Source organism: Rattus norvegicus, chromosome 5 (assembly GCF_021556685.1).
Source record: "Rattus norvegicus strain SHRSP/BbbUtx chromosome 5, alternate assembly SHRSP_T2T, whole genome shotgun sequence".
NCBI lineage: Eukaryota > Metazoa > Chordata > Mammalia > Rodentia > Muridae > Rattus > Rattus norvegicus.
The window spans coordinates 72,165,960-72,186,741 of record NC_141538.1 but is presented as its reverse complement, the minus strand read 5'-3'; positions in this window follow the sequence as shown (position 1 = coordinate 72,186,741).

Genomic DNA, 20,782 nt, shown 5'->3' with positions numbered 1-20,782 from the left:
CAAACGCACAAAATAAAGAAAGAATATTAAAAGCAGTAAGGGAAAAAGGTCAAGTAACATATAAAGGGAGACCTATCAGAATCACACCAGATTTTTCGCCAGAAACTATGAAGGACAGAAGATCCTGGACTGATGTCATACAGACCCTAAGAGAACACAAATGCCAGCCCAGGTTACTGTATCCTGCAAAACTCTCAATTAACATAGATGGAGAAACCAAGATATTCCATGACAAAACCAAATTTACACAATATCTTTCTACAAATCCAGCACTACAAAGGATAATAAATGGTAAAGCCCAACATAAGGAGGCAAGCTATACCCTAGAAGAAGCAAGAAACTAATTGTCTTGGCAACAAAACAAAGAGAATGAAAGCACACAAACATAACCTCACATCCAAATATGAATATAACGGGAAGCAATAATCACTATTCCTTAATATCTCTCAACATCAATGGCCTCAACTCCCCAATAAAAAGACATAGATTAACAAACTGGATATGCAACGAGGACCCTGCATTCTGCTGCCTACAGGAAACACACCTCAGAGACAAAGACAGACAGTACCTCAGAGTGAAAGGCTGGAAAACAATTTTCCAAGCAAATGGTCAGAAGAACAAGCTGGAGTAGCCATTCTAATATCAAATAAAATCAATTTCCAACTAAAAGTCATCAAAAAAGATAAGGAAGGACACTTCATATTCATCAAAGGAAAAATCCACCAAGATGAACTCTCAATCCTAAATATCTATGCCCCAAATACAAGGGCACCTACATACGTAAAAGAAACCTTACTAAAGCTCAAAACAAACATTGCACCTCACACAATAATAGTGGGAGATTTCAACACCCCACTCTCATCAATGGACAGATCATGGAAACAGAAATTAAACAGTGATGTCGACAGACTAAGAGAAGTCATGAGCCAAATGGACTTAACAGATATTTACAGAACATTCTATCCTAAAGCAAAAGGATATACCTTCTTCTCAGCTCCTCATGGTACTTTCTCCAAAATTGACCATACAATTGGTCAAAAAACGGGCCTCAACAGGTACAGAAAGATAGAAATAATCCCATGCGTGCTATCGGACCACCACGGCCTAAAACTGGTCTTCAATAACAATAAGGGAAGAATGCCCACATATACGTGGAAATTGAACAATGCTCTACTCAATGACAACCTGGTCAAGGAAGAAATAAAGAAAGAAATTAAAAACTTTTTAGAATTTAATGAAAATGAAGGTACAACATACCCAAACTTATGGGACACAATGAAAGCTGTGCTAAGAGGAAAACTCATAGCGCTGAGTGCCTGCAGAAAGAAACAGGAAAGAGCATATGTCAGCAGCTTGACAGCACACCTAAAAGCTCTAGAACAAAAAGAAGCAAATACACCCAGGAGGAGTAGAAGGCAGGAAATAATCAAACTCAGAGCTGAAATCAACCAAGTAGAAACAAAAAGGACCATAGAAAGAATCAACAGAACCAAAAGTTGGTTCTTTGAGAAAATCAACAAGATAGATAAACCCTTAGCCAGACTAACGAGAGGACACAGAGAGTGCGTCCAAATTAACAAAATCAGAAATGAAAAGGGAGACATAACTACAGATTCAGAGGAAATTCAAAAAATCATCAGATCTTACTATAAAAACCTATATTCAACAAAACTTGAAAATCTTCAGGAAATGGACAATTTCCTAGACAAATATCAGGTACCGAAGTTAAATCAGGAACAGATAAACCAGTTAAACAACCCCATAACTCCTAAGGAAATAGAAGCAGTCATTAAAGGTCTCCCAACCAAAAAGAGCCCAGGTCCAGACGGGTTTAGTGCAGAATTCTATCAAACCTTCATAGAAGACCTCATACCAATATTATCCAAACTATTCCACAAAATTGAAACAGATGGAGCCCTACCGAATTCCTTCTATGAAGCCACAATTACTCTTATTCCTAAACCACACAAAGACACAACAAAGAAAGAGAACTTCAGACCAATTTCCCTTATGAATATCGACGCAAAAATACTCAATAAAATTCTGGCAAACCGAATTCAAGAGCACATCAAAACAATCATCCACCATGATCAAGTATGCTTCATCCCAGGCATGCAGGGATGGTTTAATATATGGAAAACCATCAACGTGATCCATTATATAAACAAACTGAACGAACAGAACCACATGATCATTTCATTAGATGCTGAGAAAGCATTTGACAAAATTCAACACCCCTTCATGATAAAAGTCCTGGAAAGAATAGGAATTCAAGGCCCATACCTGAACATAGTAAAAGCCATATACAGCAAACCAGTTGCTAACATTAAACCAAATGGAGAGAAACTTGAAGCAATCCCACTAAAATCAGGGACTAGACAAGGCTGCCCACTCTATCCCTACTTATTCAATATAGTTCTTGAAGTTCTAGCCAGAGCAATCAGACAACAAAAGGAGATCAAGGGAATACAGATCGGAAAAGAAGAGGTCAAAATATCACTATTTGCAGATGACATGATAGTATATTTAAGTGATCCCAAAAGTTCCACCAGAGAACTACTAAAGCTGATAAACAACTTCAGCAAAGTGGCTGGGTATAAAATTAACTCAAATAAATCAGTTGCCTTCCTCTATACAAAAGAGAAACAAGCCGAGAAAGAAATTAGGGAAACGACACCCTTCATAATAGACCCAAATAATATAAAGTACCTTGGTGTGACTTTAACAAAGCAAGTAAAAGATCTGTACAATAAGAACTTCAAGACACTGAAGAAAGAAATTGAAGAAGACCTCAGAAGATGGAAAGATCTCCCATGCTCATGGATTGGCAGGATTAATATAGTAAAAATGGCCATTTTACCAAAAGCGATCTACAGATTCAATGCAATCCCCATCAAAATACCAATCCAATTCTTCAAAGAGTTAGACAGAACAATTTGCAAATTCATCTGGAATAACAAAAAACCCAGGATAGCTCAAGCTATCCTCAACAATAAAAGGACTTCAGGGGGAATCACTATCCCTGAACTCAAGCAGTATTACAGAGCAATAGTGATAAAAACTGCATGGTATTGGTACAGAGACAGACAGATAGACCAATGGAATAGAATTGAAGACCCAGAAATGAACCCACACACCTATGGGCACTTGATTTTTGACAAAGGAGCCCAAACCATCCAATGGAAAAAAGATAGCATTTTCTGCAAATGGTGCTGGTTCAACTGGAGGTCAACATGTAGAAGAATGCAGATTGATCCATCCTTATCACCCTGTACAAAGCTTAAGTCCAAGTGGATCAAGGACCTCCACATCAAACCAGACACACTCTAACTAATAGAAGAAAAACTAGGGAAGCATCTGGAACACATGGGCACTGGAAAAAATTTCCTGAACAAAACACCAATGGCTTATGCTCTAAGATAAGAATTGACAAATGGGATCTCATAAAACTGCAAAGCTTCTGTAAGGCAAAGGACACTGTGGTTAGGACAAAACGGCAACCAACAGATTGGGAAAAGATCTTTACCAATCCTACAACAGATAGAGGCCTTATATCCAAAATATACAAAGAACTCAAGAAGTTAGACTGCAGGGAAACAAATAACCCTATTAAAAAATGGGGTTCAGAGCTAAACAAAGAATTCACAGCTGAGGAATGCCGAATGGCTGAGAAACGCCGAATGGCTGAGAAACACCTAAAGAAATGTTCAACATCTTTAGTCATAAGGGAAATGCAAATCAAAACAACCCTGAGATTTCACCTCACACCAATGAGAATGGCTAAGATCAAAAACTCAGGGGACAGCAGATGCTGGCGAGGATGTGGAGAAAGAGGAACACTCCTCCATTGTTGGTGGGATTGCAGACTGGTAAAACCATTCTGGAAATCAGTCTGGAGGTTCCTCAGGAAATTGGACATTGAACTGCCTGAGGATCCAGCTATACCTCTCTTGGGCATATACCCAAAAGATGCCTCAACATATAAAAGAGACACGTGCTCCACTATGTTCATTGCAGCCTTATTTATAATAGCCAGAAAATGGAAAGAACCCAGATGCCCTTCAACAGAGGAATGGATACAGAAAATGTGGTACATCTACACAATGGAATATTACTCAGCTATCAAAAACAACGAGTTTATGAAATTCGTAGGCAAATGGTTGGAACTGGAAAATATCATCCTGAGTGAGCTAACCCAATCACAGAAAGACATACATGGTATGCACTCATTGATAAGTGGCTATTAGCCCAAATGCTTGAATTACCCTAGATCCCTAGAACAAACGAAACTCAAGACAGATGATCAAAATGTGAATGCTTCACTCCTTCTTTAAATGAGGAAAAAGAATACCCTTGGCAGGGAAGGGAGAGGCAAAGATTAAAACAGAGACTGAAGGAATTCCCATTCAGAGCCTGCCCCACATGTGGCCCATACATATACAGCCACCCAATTAGACAAGATGGATGAAGCAAAGAAGTGCAGACCGACAGGAGCCGGATGTAGATCGCTCCTGAGAGACACAGCCAGAATACAGCAAATACAGAGGCGAATGCCAGCAGCAAACCACTGAACTGAGAATAGGACCCCCGTTGAAGGAATCAGAGAAAGAACTGGAAGAGCTTGAAGGGGCTCGAGATCCCAAAAGTACAACAATGTCAAGCAACCAGAGCTTCCAGGGACTAAGCCACTACCTAAAGACTATACATGGACTGACCCTGGACTCTGACCCCATAGGTAGCAATGAATATCCTAGTAAGAGCACCAGTGGAAGGGGAAGCCCTGGGTCCTGCTAAGACTGAACCCCCAGTGAACTAGACTATGGGGGCAGGGCGGCAATGGGGGGAGGGTTGGGAGGGGAACACCCATAAGCAAGGGGAGGGTGGAGGGGGATGTTTGCCCGGAAACCGGGAAAGGGAATAACACTTGAAATGTATATAAGAAATACTCAAGTTAATTAAAAAAAATAAAATAAAATGTAAAAAAAAAACAGGATGAACACATAATAGAGTTCAAAGTATCAAACAGGCTCTTTCTTTAATGATATTGTTATCAAGAATAAAACTACATATAATTTATTTACAGCAGAAAAAAAATCAGTAACAAACTTGGTGGTACAATACTGCAATCCTTGATACATGAAAGGCTGAGGAAAGAGGAGCACATAGTAAAGGCCGGCCTGGGCTACAGAGGGGTTCAAGGCTATGCAGGGCAACTTAGCTGAGATCATGTCCCCAAATACATGAGTACTAGTATTCATAGAGCATGTAATAGCATGTGTGAAGGTCTTGCTTCAACTACTGGTATCACCACAGACAAAGAGTAGCAGCAATTCCTCCAGCAACAAGCAAGAAATGGGCTGTCTTAAAAATAAGCCTACAGGAAAAAATATAGCCAACAAACCTGGCTCCCAAGATAATCAGAAAATGTATGAACTAGATGGACTACAAGAGATAAAATGATTTGCGAATGTGTGTGTGTGTGTGTCTGTGTGTGTGTACAAAAGGATATGAAACACAGTCAAATAAGATTAAAAGAAGATAACATCGAAAATTTAGATGGACCAAACAATATAAGCACAGCTAAAGAGAGTTATTGCCACAGCACAGTAGAACTCTGAACCCATTACTCAGACTGTACCAAGAGAGGCAGAAAAGACTAACTGGACGATGAAGAGAAAGCAAACAAAATGAGAAGGTTTAAGATGGAAATGAGGAAAGGCAGTTGTGGAAGAAATAAGGGCTTAGAATTTTAATAACATCCAACTATAGCCAATAAAAAGAAACCCAGATCAAAATAAACCAAAGTGAAACTGCAGTACATGAAACACAAGGTGTCTTTTCAATTGTCACTAAAAATGATGAGGATATCTTCAAACTGTTTAAAGAAAATACCATTTCTGGAATTACATAGTCACTAGACTTGCCCTTTACAAAGAAGATCAAAATTTTATAGGATTTAAGAGAGAAACATTTGGGGAAACTAAAACTCCAAAAATTCAAACACCAGCACCCTCTCAAAAAGAATGTGTGGAAGTATAGTCTGTAAGGAAAAATACTTGAGGAAAACAAATAGCAGTTGGAAGACAGAGTGGGAAGGAAGCATGGTAGGCATGGATCCATATAAAAAAGCAGTGTGTAGAACAGCATTTAGGAGTTAAGACGACAACAAAACACCTATCCACCATGGCCATCGACCTCATGGACAAATGCTCCATGTGTAACTGCTAAAGGAAGCCAGTATATAATCCCATGGGAGACTTCCAGCTTTGAAGAATCTGTCTTAAAAGACCTAAATTAAAGCGAACTTGTCCATACCATAATGTGGTCACTGAAGATGAATTTCAGAAATTAGCTCAATATTCTAGACACAATTCATTATACTGCTTCCTCACCATTTCCTCATCCTTTTCATCTTGAAAAGGAAAATGGCACGTATTGCATCCCTCAGTAAATGAACAAGTAAATGAATTCAGCTGTACCTTAGCTGCTGGATTCATTTGTTTATACTGACTAATCTGTTCTGTTTACCCTAGAGACGGAATTCAGAACTCAGGGCAAGTTCTATCTCAGGCTGAAGTTACAGGGGAAGTGTCATGAAGCTTGGCGTCTTGCATTTTGCAGCAGCAAGTGATGTTAAGATGCAAAGGTGAATAGGACGTGATTCAGACCCATGATTTAGAGGAGATTCAAACTCTTTAATCTTCTAGTAGATCAAAAGCCAAACTCCAGCAAGAAGCCTGACTCAGAAGATAGTAAACACCAAATGTAATGCAGTCTTTCCTAATGAATGAATGCTCCTCCCCCCCAAATAATATGCAAGTGTATAGATTTAAATTATTTAATCACAAACTTGTCATTTTCCCTTTAAATGATACTTATGAATAAACAGTTTAATATGTACATAAGGTGGAGTTACTCACATCTTGGCTGTGAGGCACCATTTTGGGACCAAAATGATTTTAAACATTTTTTTCCTTATTTTTTTTTACTCATTCACGTCTAAATAGTAGTTAGCAGACCACACCATTGAAAGGTTATTCTTTATTGTTGTCGCTACTCTGTTGTGATGTAGACTTTTAGCTTGGTTGTAATTGTCCAGGTCACTCAGGTACTCAGGCCTCAGACGAAACACCTAAGACTGAAGGGCATTTGGGAGGAATCAGAGAAGGGTTTTGGCATCCAATAGCTATTTAATAGAACAGTTGTCTTAAGTTTAAGTTACTTAGAGAGAGGATTTTATACAATACACTGTATCATCACCTCGTGTGTGTGTGTGTGTGTGTGTGTGTGTGTGAGAGAGAGAGAGAGAGAGAGAGAGAGAAAGAGAGAGACAGAGACACACACACACACAGAGAGAGAGAGAGAGAGAGAGAGAGAGAGAGAGAGAGAGAGAGAGAGGAGAGAGGCTGTGTACAGAGATCATAAAAGAACTTTCTGAAAGAGTGATTTTGTTTTCTCCTCAGACCTTGCTGAGGCATGATCTCTTTTGCTATTTCTGCCACGCACATAATACTATGTCGGTTGGCCCATGAGCTTTGGGATGATTCTTCAGTCTTTTCCAGTCTTACCATACAATGCTGAAATTACAATTTTGTACAACCACATCCAGATTTCTTGCATGGGTTTTGGAGATGGGACACAAAGAATCAGGCTTGCAAAACAAGCCCTTCTACCCACTTAATCATCAGCCTAGCCTTTCTTTTTTTAAAGTGCATGTTATATACTTTTGTAACTTCAGATAAGCAGAAGGTTTGAAAGTTTGCAACTGTAGAACAATACATACTACCAGTCTTATTGGAGGGAAGTAAAAGGGAGATGTGTTGTTCTATTGCTAGTCTCCTACTCCCTGAGCTTTGTGACATGATAATATAATGGCTCAGATGAGATGTTAGATAGTAAAAGTTAACTTATTTCAGAAGTCATTTATATGCACGTCAGCAAACACAGAAAAAAAATGACCATCCCCTTTACCCCTCCCATCTTTGCCTTCACTTTCCTTTTCTGTTATTTTTCCTCCCTCAGTTCTTGAGGTCTCAGAATTTGAAAGCAGCATGAAACAGAGGAGGATGCTGGGAAAGGAATGTCTTGTCATTTAAAGTGAGGATTCATCAGGTTTAGGAAGATCATGAGGTAGGAGGGTGGCAAGACCCTTCCAAACAGTCCATCTGATCACTGGGAGCTAGAAATTTGACCCTTTATTTTCTGACTTGAGTCCTCAGTACAGGACTTGGAAGGTCATATCTTCTGACTCTGTTTATGACCTTAGAACACAGTTTCTATACTCATTGGGATGCATAATTATTTTTTACTTGCTGTCGGGTGTTAAGTATTATTTTTAGTCTCTACCTAGAGGATGCAAGTGTTACCCTACTCCAAGCAAAAGGGTCTCCAGATATTGGCATTGCCCACCCTGCCCAGTTAAGAGTCCTGTCTGTAGTGTTAGCTTATTACGTTTGGAGATACATTCCCCGCTGTATTGGAGCAAACAAACAAACAACAAAAAGTGAGAACAAAATCACAACACACACATTTGTGAGAAGACCCAAGTAGAGAAAAATCAGGAGTTTGACACCAGAAAAAAAAAATCTAAACTTAGATTTTGATAACAGTTTTTGTTTGAAAACATTTTTAGAGAAATAGCTTAAGTGACTTCCTGTGTTTTAATGAGGATTTTTTTTTAATATAGTACCTATCACCACAATGCGGTATGCTTACATGTGTCTGTTTCTTCTCTGCTCTTACTGAAACAGAAGTTTCATGAAGACAGGATTGTATCTTTGGTTTATACACCACTGGGTGTCTATTGCTTCAAATAACTGGCGTGGGAGGATGCTCTGTGTGCAACTTTTCAACAAATTTGGGGTTAATTTTATTTTGAGGACGAGGGGGATGGATCAGCAGGTAAAATCACTTGTCACATAAGCTGGGTCACCTGAGTTCGATCTCCAGAAATCACAAATGGGGAAGCGGTATTGTGCAGTGCATCTGTGATCTCTGAACCCCTACAGAGAGATGGAGTTGGAGACCAGAGAATCACTCCAATGCTTTCAGGCCAGCTAGCCTGGAATACTCAGTGCAACAGCAGAAATGAAAATGTTTCTACCTCAACCAGATGAGAGGTGACAACCGACTCCATAGTATTTGTCTTCTGGCCTCTTACATATGCCTTGGTACTTGTGTATCCACACACATACCTTGAAACACACAGAGAGAGGGTGTGGGGAGAAAGAATAACTAAAAGTTAAAGATGAAATTGTTGTACAAATAGCAGTGTCTGGTGCATAAATGCAAGCTAGGCTTTTTTTCAAGCCTCTAACAACATTTTCATCAGTGCAACAACATACAGTTTTATTTTGCCCATGTTTGCTTAAAGATACCATGCTTAATATATTAATGTGCTAACTGAGAAATTACAACTAGTCAGTCTATAAATGCCACATGTAAGACCTCTGGAGTGAATGCTGTTGCACACCTCTGTTCCGTGAACATATGTGGGGATTTTCAAGGCATCTTTCTGCCACTTATTTTTAGTTTGACGACATTGTGATATAAAGGCATACTCTCTTAGATTTCTGCTCTTTTAAGTTTGCTGAGGTGTATTTTATGGGTCAGGATGTTGTCTGTCTTAATGAGTATCCTATGTGAGCTTGATAAGGATGTGCAATCTGGTGTTGGTAGGTGGACTGTCCTATAACTGTCAAATAGATCAAGTTGATTGACAACAGAACTCAAGTCACCCATATCCTTACTGATTCTATGCCTGCTCAGTCTATCAGTTACTGGTAGAAGGGAGGTATGGGTGTCTCCAACTGTATTCCTGTATTTGCCCTTTTCTCCTTGCCGTCTAGTACATTATGCTGCATGCATCTCCATGTGCCATTGCTAAGTGGATATTTCCGTATTCAAAGAGAGCTCTTTACCATATACAATGTATCTCTTTTTCTCTGATAATTTTTCTTGAGTTGATGTTTGCTTTTTTGAGAAGTTTACATAGCAATTTTAGCTGTCTTTTGATTATTGTTAGCATGGTATATCATTCACCGCCAAAAGCCATCTAGGAGAGGCTAAAACAAGCAGGTGATCGTCTAAGATAGTTCCTCCATAGACAGTCAATATACAATGGATTTGCTTCTCTAGTCAAGTCCAAGGCAATTATATTTGAGGAAATACTACTGCTATTAATATGCTTTTCCTGTTATTATTAAATATATAACACTTACTATGTATTGATTCACCCTTTTGAACAGATTTCTTAAGACCTGTGAAGGTGTGCTATCTTGTAGTGATGATATATGGACAAATAGGTAATGATTCTATAGAAGTCCTGATTTGATTCAAATAATTTTAGGAAGAAGTTTTTAGAGATGGTCTTAGTTGCTGGAAAAGATATAATAAAGTTAGAGTCAAGAATAGAATGTGCCCAGTCCTCAGAATAGTAAGTAAAAGTGTATAATAAGAAATACAATGAGCTTTCATAATTACACTAAAGAGAGACAATTTTGTGTTCAAGGAAAAACATTTAGGTCCAAGGATAAAGTCACAGGTGTGCACTATAAGGCAAAGCCATGTAAAAACTGTTGCTTTGATATAATGAGTACTTTGTAATGAAACACTGCTTGAACTTAGTATCAACACTCTTTTGTAACTCCCATTCTGTGTAATATTTTATCTCTGAGGTTATTTTCTAGAGAATTTTTTGTCTAAATAGGTATAAAAGACCAGAGAGAAGAAATAAAGTTGTTGGTTGAATGGTTTGGCTTGGGGAGTTCTACCCAACCCATCCACTCATCCATCCATCCATCCATCCATCCATCCATCCATCCATCCATCCATCCAAATGGGTATATTTGTCTACATATTTCTGTATATGTGTATGTGTATATATGTAAGAATGTATGAATACTTGTGGAGTTGATTGTGACAGATGGGCCAGCATGTGGGTGTATGAATGTTTGAATGTATGTGTGTCCGTGAATATTTGAGTGCATAAAGCATCTTAATTTTTTCCCTTTCCTTCCTCTCTGGTTCACAGTAGCGAGAGAGGCTTCTGCTTGATTTTCCAGAGAAAGAAACACTGGTAATAAATCCCTTAATTTACTTCCCCCACCTCCCCCCCCACACACACTGTTTTACTTGAGGTGCTAAATGCCAGAGACTGAAGTTTCTGGCTACAGAGGAACTTAGGCAGGTCAGCTACCACTCCAAAGTAGCTTAAACTTAAGACAGGTAAACGTTTTACTCTAGAAAAGGCAACTCTAAATATCTCACAAGACCAAGTCTTGACCCTGCTGATGCATTGCCTGCCCCATTGGCTAAGCTCAAGAGAGAACAAAGAAAGAAAAGCCACCAGGGTTTGCTCCCAGCAATTCACTATCCTTTTCCTCTGAATATAATCTTCATGGTTAGACTGGGTTTCATGTAAAGAGCATATAGATAAGTCTTATTTTTCTATCTACTCTGTTTCGATCAGTCTTGTTAGAAGCCTCACATTTTAAATGATGATTGATATTGATCAATTAATACTTGTCATGTATCTTAGTTTGCATTCTTGTTGCTGTGATAAACACCATGATTAAAATCCAATGGGGGCAGGGGGTTATTAGCCTTACAGTACCAGATACAAGGTCACTATTTCAGTTGGCAAGTTACAGTCCATCACTGAGGGAAATAACAGGGCAGAAACTTAGAGGCAGAGGCAGAGGCAGAGGCAGAGGCAGAGGCAGAGGCAGAGGCAGAGGCAGAGGCAGAGGCAGAGGCAGAGGCAGAGGCAGAGGCAGAGGCAGAGGCAGAGGCAGAGGCAGAAAGCTTCATACTGGTGTGTTCTATCTGGATCTGCTCAATCTGCTTGTTATATAGGAAGTACCTAAGGATGGCACTGCCCACAGTGGGCTGGACCCTCTCACACCAATTAGCAAACAAGAAATAGTCCATAGACCTGCCCAAGGACCAATCTAATCAAAGCATCTACTCAGTTGTGTTTCCCTCTTCCAAGGTGAGTCTGGTTTGTGTCAGGTAGGCAACAGAAGTCTAACCAGCAGACCATGATTTAAGTTATTTTCTATATGTTGCGTTTTGATTTATGTTTTGTTTTGTTTTTGTTTGTTTGTTTGTTTGTTTTGGTTCTTCCTTTGAGGCTCACCAACACTCCAAGACAAATATTTCTTGTATGAATTCCGACTTAGAGATTAAGAAATCAGGAGTGTTAACTGACTTAATTAACAAAAGCTACTTAGGAGAAAACTGGCTACCAGAGTTTGAAAGTCATCTGCATTCTTTTCTTTTCCTTTATTGAAAATACATTATTTTCTTATACAATATATCCTGGTTATAGCTTCCCCTCTCCTTAGAAAAGAAGAGGGTTCTAAGAGATAACAACCACACATGACAAAATATAATGAGATGAAGCAAAACAAAATGTGCACTGAAGTTGGATGCAGCTACCTAAGAGGGGGAAAAGAGTCCCAAGAGCAGGCAAACAAGTCAAAGACTCCCTCCTTCTCATAGTCAGGAGTTCCATATAAATGCTAAGCTAATAGCTATAGTATATACAGAAGACCTGGTATAAGCCCATTGGGTACTGTACTTCCTGCCTTAGTCTCTGTGACCTCCTGTATGCCTTGATTGGTTGATTCAGAGTCCCTTGTACCACTGTGTCCTGTATCTCCTCTGGCTCTTGTAATCTTTCTACCTCCTATTCCACTGGATTCCCTGAGCTCTGAGGGGAAGAGATTGGATGAAGAACTTCAATTTCAACTCTGCATAATATCTGGTTGTGGGTGTCCACATCTGGTCCCATTTGCTGCTGGAGGAAGCCTCTGTGATTGTGCTCTTTACATGAGTATCATCTGTTTACTAAGGACTTTTAGAAACAAAATACTGAGAAACTCCTAAACCTACTAAAATTATACCTTCTGAACATCTCTAAAACCTACACAACTCCCAATGTGTTCCTGTTTCTGGAAGGCTATGTTAAGAATCCAGAATACCTGATCTGCTCTAGGAAAATCACAGTATCCTGGATCAAATAACAACCAACTAATGAGAAGTTCTAACAGGGTTAGCATAATAACAAAACTATAAAAGGAAAACACAGGCTTTTCTTCATTCTTGTAGAGACTAGAATTATTCAAGGATTACCATGATAGGGTGCCAGACTTCTTAAACAGCATTTAAAAAAAAAATCCAACCTTGTTCTCAGCTAGAACTGTTTCGTTTTATTTTCTAATTGACTGAGGTCATTTAAAATGAATTGTTACAACCTGGCTCTTGAAATCATCTATTTTCCCATAAAATGTCTTTTCTTGCATCCACAGGGAAGAGCAGAAAGATAGAGCTGGCCTTAGGCCCAAACCATAATTTTAGTAATTACTAACACCAGTGACTGCAGCCATAATTGAGCCATTCAAAGCCAAATGGTAGTAGTAATTATTTTGTCGTATTTGAATAAAGAGTGTTTTTTGGAGGGAACAAGTGCAGTTGAGCTAAGAAGGCATAGACAGTCAGCCATGGAGTCGGAGACCTTCTATATGCAGTAGGGGTCTTCCTGGCACCACAGCTCTCTTATGCGACAGTGATATATGCCCCTCGTTACAGATGATGGCCTTGTCACACTTAAACTAATCTCTCTTTGTGTTTTCAGGCCCAGCTCATTCCCTTGGGCAACAGTCATCAATTTACATGGAGAGGCACCGGGAGAAACACAAAACCTATCTATCACAATTGCTCAGAGTGTACTAACAGTCACTTCAAGCCAAGCATGCATCCACATTTCAATCAGGCTCTACTCCTGCAGCATCATAAATAGTGCCAGGAGATGCATTGTTAAGAAAATGGATGGAAGAGAGTGACTCCTGTGAAATATGGAGGCCAGTGAACTCTCCTCTCATATGACCACCCCAGTGTCCATGGAGTTCATCATGGCTTGCATGTTATCCAGACTTCCTGGAATCCCTTGGATGCATACGAATAGCTGTCTCAGTATGCAAGCAGATAAAACAGAAGCCACATTGGCATAGGAATGTAGAAGCCTGAGAAGCAGGGTCCATATCCGAAAGTATTCTTTCACTGAGATAACCAAGGCTGGTCTGCTCTCTCACAGACATATTCCCTGGGCCAGTGCTTCCTCTGCTCAAAGAGGAGTTTGCTTTACTTCTCCCAAAGAATTTACTTTCTTCCTAAGTCATGAATTTCTCAAGCATTGCTAAAAATGGAAATGGCGCTACCAATATTTTTCATGGTCAAAGAGTCAATGGAAAGCAAATATTTCAATGTCATTAAAGTCATGGTCCCATAGCTCCATCAATTTGAATGGTTAAACCTCCCCTTCCTGAATACAACTTGAATATAGTCAGCATACGTTTATTTTACTGCTTCTGCACATTCCTCCAAAAGTTCCTTTCCGTTTCTTAATATTCCTGTCACACACAATAATATAGTCCAAAGAGAGTGAACTAATTTTGGAAAACAAAGCTTATTGGGAGTGAAACCGCAAAAGCCACACCCATTCTTTGCTTGTGTCTATACTGCATTCTTGTTATGAGCCGAGAGCCCAGTAGCTGCTACCCAAATATATGGCTGGTAAGTCTGAAAATATTTTCTATTCACCCCTTTGCAGAAAATATTTCAAAGCCCCGTTCTAGACTATGACCGGCACCTACTGTTATTAATCTACTTGATTGTGCCCTTTCAAAAGATTATTGTCCTCTGAGGATACTCTTATCAATCTCATACAGAAAGCTAGACCATGACACGATTTATTTTGGACCATTTCGAATGCCTTTTTCCTGTAAAAGACTGATCTCCTTGCGTTGCTATATCTCTCACATTCACACAGTTACTTGATTTGATATTATTTTATTCTTATCACTAGGAAACCCACTAGAATTGTGAAAAGGTATATACATGGACCGTATTTTAACAATCAGCCATTCTATGAAATCTGCCAAAAAATTGATAAAAAGTAAAAGAATCTCTTGACTAAAAAGGAGAATTAAACACACTTTCCTGTGTGTCTTACTAGGCTAGCACTATTCATGCAACGAATCTCAACTAATAGTTCAGGAAAGCTTAAAGTGGCCAGAGCCGTGTTCACACACAAGCCACTGGCTTTACAAACTTCTTCATAGCCCAAGAAGAAAAGCAAGTGAACCAAGGTTTTACATAAAAGAACTAAACAAAGTAGTGCTTAGGAGTGCAAAGACATGGGTGAAGTAAATAGGAAAAGTGGGATAGAAGAGTGGATAAAGAAACTAGAGATGACACTGTAAAAGATTACCAGAGAAGAGGATATTATCAGAAAACAGATCAGTGACCCAAGTCACTGAGAGGAAACCTAAATGCCAGCCTTTGGCAGATTCGTTACTTTAGTTTTATGTAGGATGGGACCATCTGCCTGCATGCAAGCCTACCTCCACAAAGTAATTTCCACTGAATTAGATTAGACTGGGGACCTGTGTCTACTATCCCCAAGTGCTTTGCATTCCCATCCACCTCTCTGGGTCAGAGAGAGGAAACTAAGATCGTGACTTTGCACTGTGGAGTCCCAGGTGGCTGGCCATGAGATTCTTTTTAGTACACAGGCACAAAGAGTCATATTTTGATTACCTGTATCAGATAACTCATGGAAAAATTATATAGCAAAAAGAAAGTGCCAACATTAAGCCACATGAAATAATAAAAGAATTTTCCACTTTGTCTCATCTGGATGTACCATTTGCTAACTTTTATTGTTTAGTAAATTTTTAGTCAATTTTTAGCACATATTTCACAGATACTTTGAAAATCTTTCTCTATGGTTGATGACTCAGTCTCTGGGAGCTCCCAGGACTCCATCTGTGAGGGGAGTAGGAAGGGGACATTTGGGATGTAAGTAAATAAAATAAATAATTAATAAAAAAGTCCTTTCTGAGAAAGTTGCTATTGTTGGAAGCCCTAGTACCTTGTATTTTTGTGCTTATGACCACTGAGAAGGCTGACCACTCCTATAACTTTCAAAACTCAACTGCTAACTACATTCTAAATACTTACCTTTGTACTCTCAGAGACCTGTAGCTCCCACCTCTCATGAGTGAAGATTCATTTTCTAGCAGATGGAGAATATCACAGCAAACCACAACTGGTCAAAATTCAGGAGCAACTGGCAATGAGGTGTCCATACTCAACTAATAAATCTATAACAGAACAACTACACCGGAGACTCAGGGAACCTCTCAGAAGAGAGGGCAAGGCCCCACACCTAGATAAAGAGCTACAGGTTATTAATGACATTGAAGACAGGAAGAATAAGTCTTCCCTAAAAAAATGATCCCTCTACTTGTTGATCTAATACCACAGTGTCCACCCTAAAAACATATGCATATGTGCAAAAACAGAGTCAGCAAGATATATTCATATATTTATATGTATGTATACACATAGCATTAATAGCTAAAGAAAAGTAAAAGAACAAGAGGGTTAGGAAATGAAATGATTTGTAACAACTAATGAACTGCTATATAAGTCTGGAATTCTGGAGATCACATAAACATATTTTTCTTTGAATCAAGGCAACATATTTGTGACAATAAAACTAAAAAGAGTCAAATACATGTAAAAGGGGAGGAGTCTAATGCCCAAAAGCTCTGGCTTTGAATTTCATCTCTACCATATAATGAATGGATGGATTCCAGAGGTCCGCAAGCACATCTGTGTGCAGAGAGGAGGATATTCATGATGAAGGAGCAGTGCCTGGAACGGTCCGTGGCAGTGACCAGTTGCCACGCTGGCAGGTGACACTGTGACAAGAGGGTAAATGCAGAGTTGTTCACCTATTTCCAACTTCAGATTATGAACTCTTTGAAAAAAACTGTGATGTGTATTTACTGTAAGAATTTTAAAATTTAAAAACCCGCACATCTGTAGAAAACACAGTCTACTAAAACATAGCCTAATATGATTATTTCCAATAAGTACAAGTCTAGCATTTATGAGCAGAGTTCATTTTCAGAGCATTTCTGTCATTAGACTAAGCCTTTATGTGTACATGTGTAGTTAGCTCCACATTCTGTCTGTTTTATTACTGAAGAAACTGGTAGCCAGGGAAATTATTTCATTCTATTAAGGGCATAAAATTGAGTGGGCTGAACAGGTCTAGAATATGAGATACCCAACAACCTCTTTGTCCAAATTCTTTAATTATACAAATCTTTGCTGTGATATTTGACAATAGCAACATCTGACAATGTGGCATTACATTATTTAGTCACATCAAGCATCATCCTATCATTGTCATTTCATTAGCATGTTTACCATGCATGCTGATGAGGATAGGAACTCATGCTGTTGGTCTGGTTGGAGCACTGTGCTGCGTAGATGATCTCTTCTGGGGTAGGATCTACCACACATGTGACTCCAGCTACTCCTAGATTTCAAAGGAGCTCAAGGACTTCCCTGTTGTAGCCACTGCATCTCATTTCTTAATGATTATTTGCCAATGTGCAGACTTAGCAGACTCAGTGGTGCAATTTGAAAATCTGTCAGTAAAATGACTGATACCAGTAGGAGCATGCATTAGAAATCCAAATCTTGTGGATTTCTGGCCTTCATAATCAAACTTTTACTTAACATTGCACACAGGAATGGGAAAATTGATACACCTGCAAAGAAAACGCAAAGATCTCCTTCTCTTTTCTCTTGAGTTCTGACCCATGTATCCTTTTCTTTGCTAATCAAGAAACCATCAGACGTTAAAGTTCTATGAATAGTGAAATCGTGTCAGTCTCAGAGCAATCATTGAGTGGGAGAGCTGCTGTTACAGCGTGGCAAAGAGGGTTACCGGTAAATTCTCTGTGCACCACTAATGCTCTGGTTCATGCTTTGAGTAATGAACTAAGGCAACGTTCATAATAGGCAGCTGTTCATAACTCAGTAATCCAGGATGATTATTTTGTGAAAACAAGCACTTCTCAAACACACTTAAACAGAGATCTACTTTAAAAGAAGATAATGCTGGCAGATTGGACTGATGATAAAATGCGCTTGCTCCATCCGTACCTCGAGCTAATTAACAGCTTGGCACGTCTAACATTGAAACCAACCAATTATCACAGGACAAAATACAGGCCGTCAACATTTCTGTAATGCAGTTGGCACAGAAAGTGTCATACAAATAACTTCCAGCGAAGGCGAATGGAGACAGACGCTAATGCCCTGGGCCAGCTTGAAAATGAAAGCTGGAACCCAAAACAATTAGACCTTTCATTATGGAAAAAGTAACGGTGTCCATTCAACAGTGACTTGGTTAAGATAGCCAATTGCTTCTCAAAAATAAACTGTGACTGTCTTTCATTCTGCTGGGTGAGGTTGAACCTTCACCCTGTCAAATATCCGAGGATATGTAATGTCTCTGCCAGGAAGAAAGCCAGACATGGGAGGGTCTGGATGCTATACTCAGAATACTATATTGCAGAAAATGGTTTTTCCTAATCACACACTTGACATCCAGCAAATGCATACGTGCACGCACACACCACATCACAGATTCTGTAGACCTCTTGTCCACAGAGACTCCAATGCAATGGGTAGGATATACGTAACAAGCACTGTGAAAACATTGCATGTTTGGCGTGCTTTTTGGTGGCAAAATTATTAAAACAAATACACAGAGACTAATTCAATATATATTGTATATCTAATGTGAACCAAGTTCTGTGATTTCTCATTGTCTTTGCTTTCAATGATCTCTCATTTTTGTAAAGAGATAAATATTAAATGTCAAAACAGCAAAATATCCAGGTTATTAGTGTAGAGCCTTGAGGACAGAGCTCAGGGGCGAATTTTGTGGATATTTGAAAGAAGGCCTGCAGTAGCCTTGATTTTTTTGTTTTATTTTTATTTTTGCTGTTCTTATGCGCAAATTTCTGGATTTGGGATGCATTTGTTTCCCACACTGGGACCTGTGTGAAGTACCAGCTCCTGTCACTGAGGGGTGGCTACTCATTTGCTGTTATGAGCGGTGTGGGTGTGAGAGGGTATATTATACCTCTCTCCGAAGAGAACATTGTGAGTACTCCCTGAAAATGGTTTTCCTGCTAGGAGAATGTAAGAAGTTCTGATGTGCTAGTTATATTCAAAGACACCCACTTTGCATGCCAAGAACCTGTGAATGTTCCCTAACAGGGCGGAAAGAAAATTGCAGGAGAGAACACTTTAAGGGGTTGGAAATGACGAGATTAATCTCGATTATCTGGCATAATCACAAAAACTCTTCTAAATGAAAAGGGCAATGGAAGAGTTCATGTCAGAGAGGGCTTTGAAGATGCTGAGATAGAAGAGGCCGTGACAATAGTCCACAGGAACCTGAGATTCATTAAGACCATCCATCCCAGGTGACCCCACTCCAGGTCCTCCAGATGACTCCAGTGTTCTATAACCACTCCAGATGATTTCACTCTGGGGTTACAAAGACCCCCCCCCTTCTACTGATGCAGCCTGTGCTTGAGCCATGGTCTCCATCTTGGCACACAGCATTCCTATCACCCTTACCAGGTTACTCTGTGTCCTGCTGCCTGGTGTGCTGCAGTCTAATGCCTAATAAATCCTCCTTTGGAGCAATTTACTGAGCCTGCAGTTTTACATCGAGAGCCAGGCTGAGTTGGCTGTACTGAAAGGTGGTAGCATTGAGGATCACTGGCACCATGTGTGGAACTAGGTAGACAGTGATGAAGAGCAGCAGAGAGTAATCAGTAGCCTGTTGGTTCTGGTTGCTAGAGAAGTAAATGTACAGCAACGGCCTCTAGGAGCTGAGAGCCATACCACTCAATGCTCAGCAGTTATTAAGGAAGCTGCACTTTCCCAGCTCATAATTTACACCTAAATTGACCAAAAGAATGTTCAGCTGATAATAATGCATATGACTGAATCTGAAGAAACAGGAGTATGCCATAAGCCAAAAGAATGCTAGCAGGTTCTAGACCAGTGGTTCTCAACCTCCCTATTGCTATGGCTGTTTAATATGTAACTCCTCATGTTGTGGTGACCCCAACCATAGATTATTTTGCTGCTACTTCTTAACTGTAATTTTCTATCATGGAGTATAATGTAAATATCTGATATGAAGGATATCTGATATGTGATATCCAAGGGGTCAGGACCCGTAGATTGAGAACCATGGCCCTAGAATGTAGACGATGCAAACAGAATGTTCTGGAAGAGCTTGCAGAAAGTACCTGTTGATAACCTCAGTCTAGTTATTTTGGACTTCTGAAATATAGGTTTGTAAGTGAATAATTTTGGTTTTAGGCATTGACTATCATATCATTTATTAACGTGGCCCTAAGAGACTATGATGGCTGTTTTGTTTAACTTTGATTAACTATCTTGATTGAAATATGATCAATAAAGCATTATGCTAGGCGAATATTGTATGCAGCTTCCAAAAACAACTAGATCATAAAGGCTTTGAGTCTAATGAGTAGATTAAACCCTGGAAAATCTCATAACACGTCAGAAATGCTGGAAGGCAGGAGTTGGGGTCCTCATGGAGGCAATGGTTTTCCAACAGTGGGCTCTTGGAAGCTATTTTCTTTCTATATAGATTCCTGTGTTCTCTCTCTCTCTCTCTCTCTCTCTCTCTCTCTCTCTCTCTCTCTCTGTCTCTCTCTCTCTGCTTTCAATCCACAAAGAGTTGAACATCTCATCTCCACCACATGCTTCTGCTGCTGTGGGGCCATGCAACAGTCAGCAAACCTTAAGCCAGTAAGGCAAAAGACATATTTTTAAAGTTGTTTTTATCAGGTATTTGCAT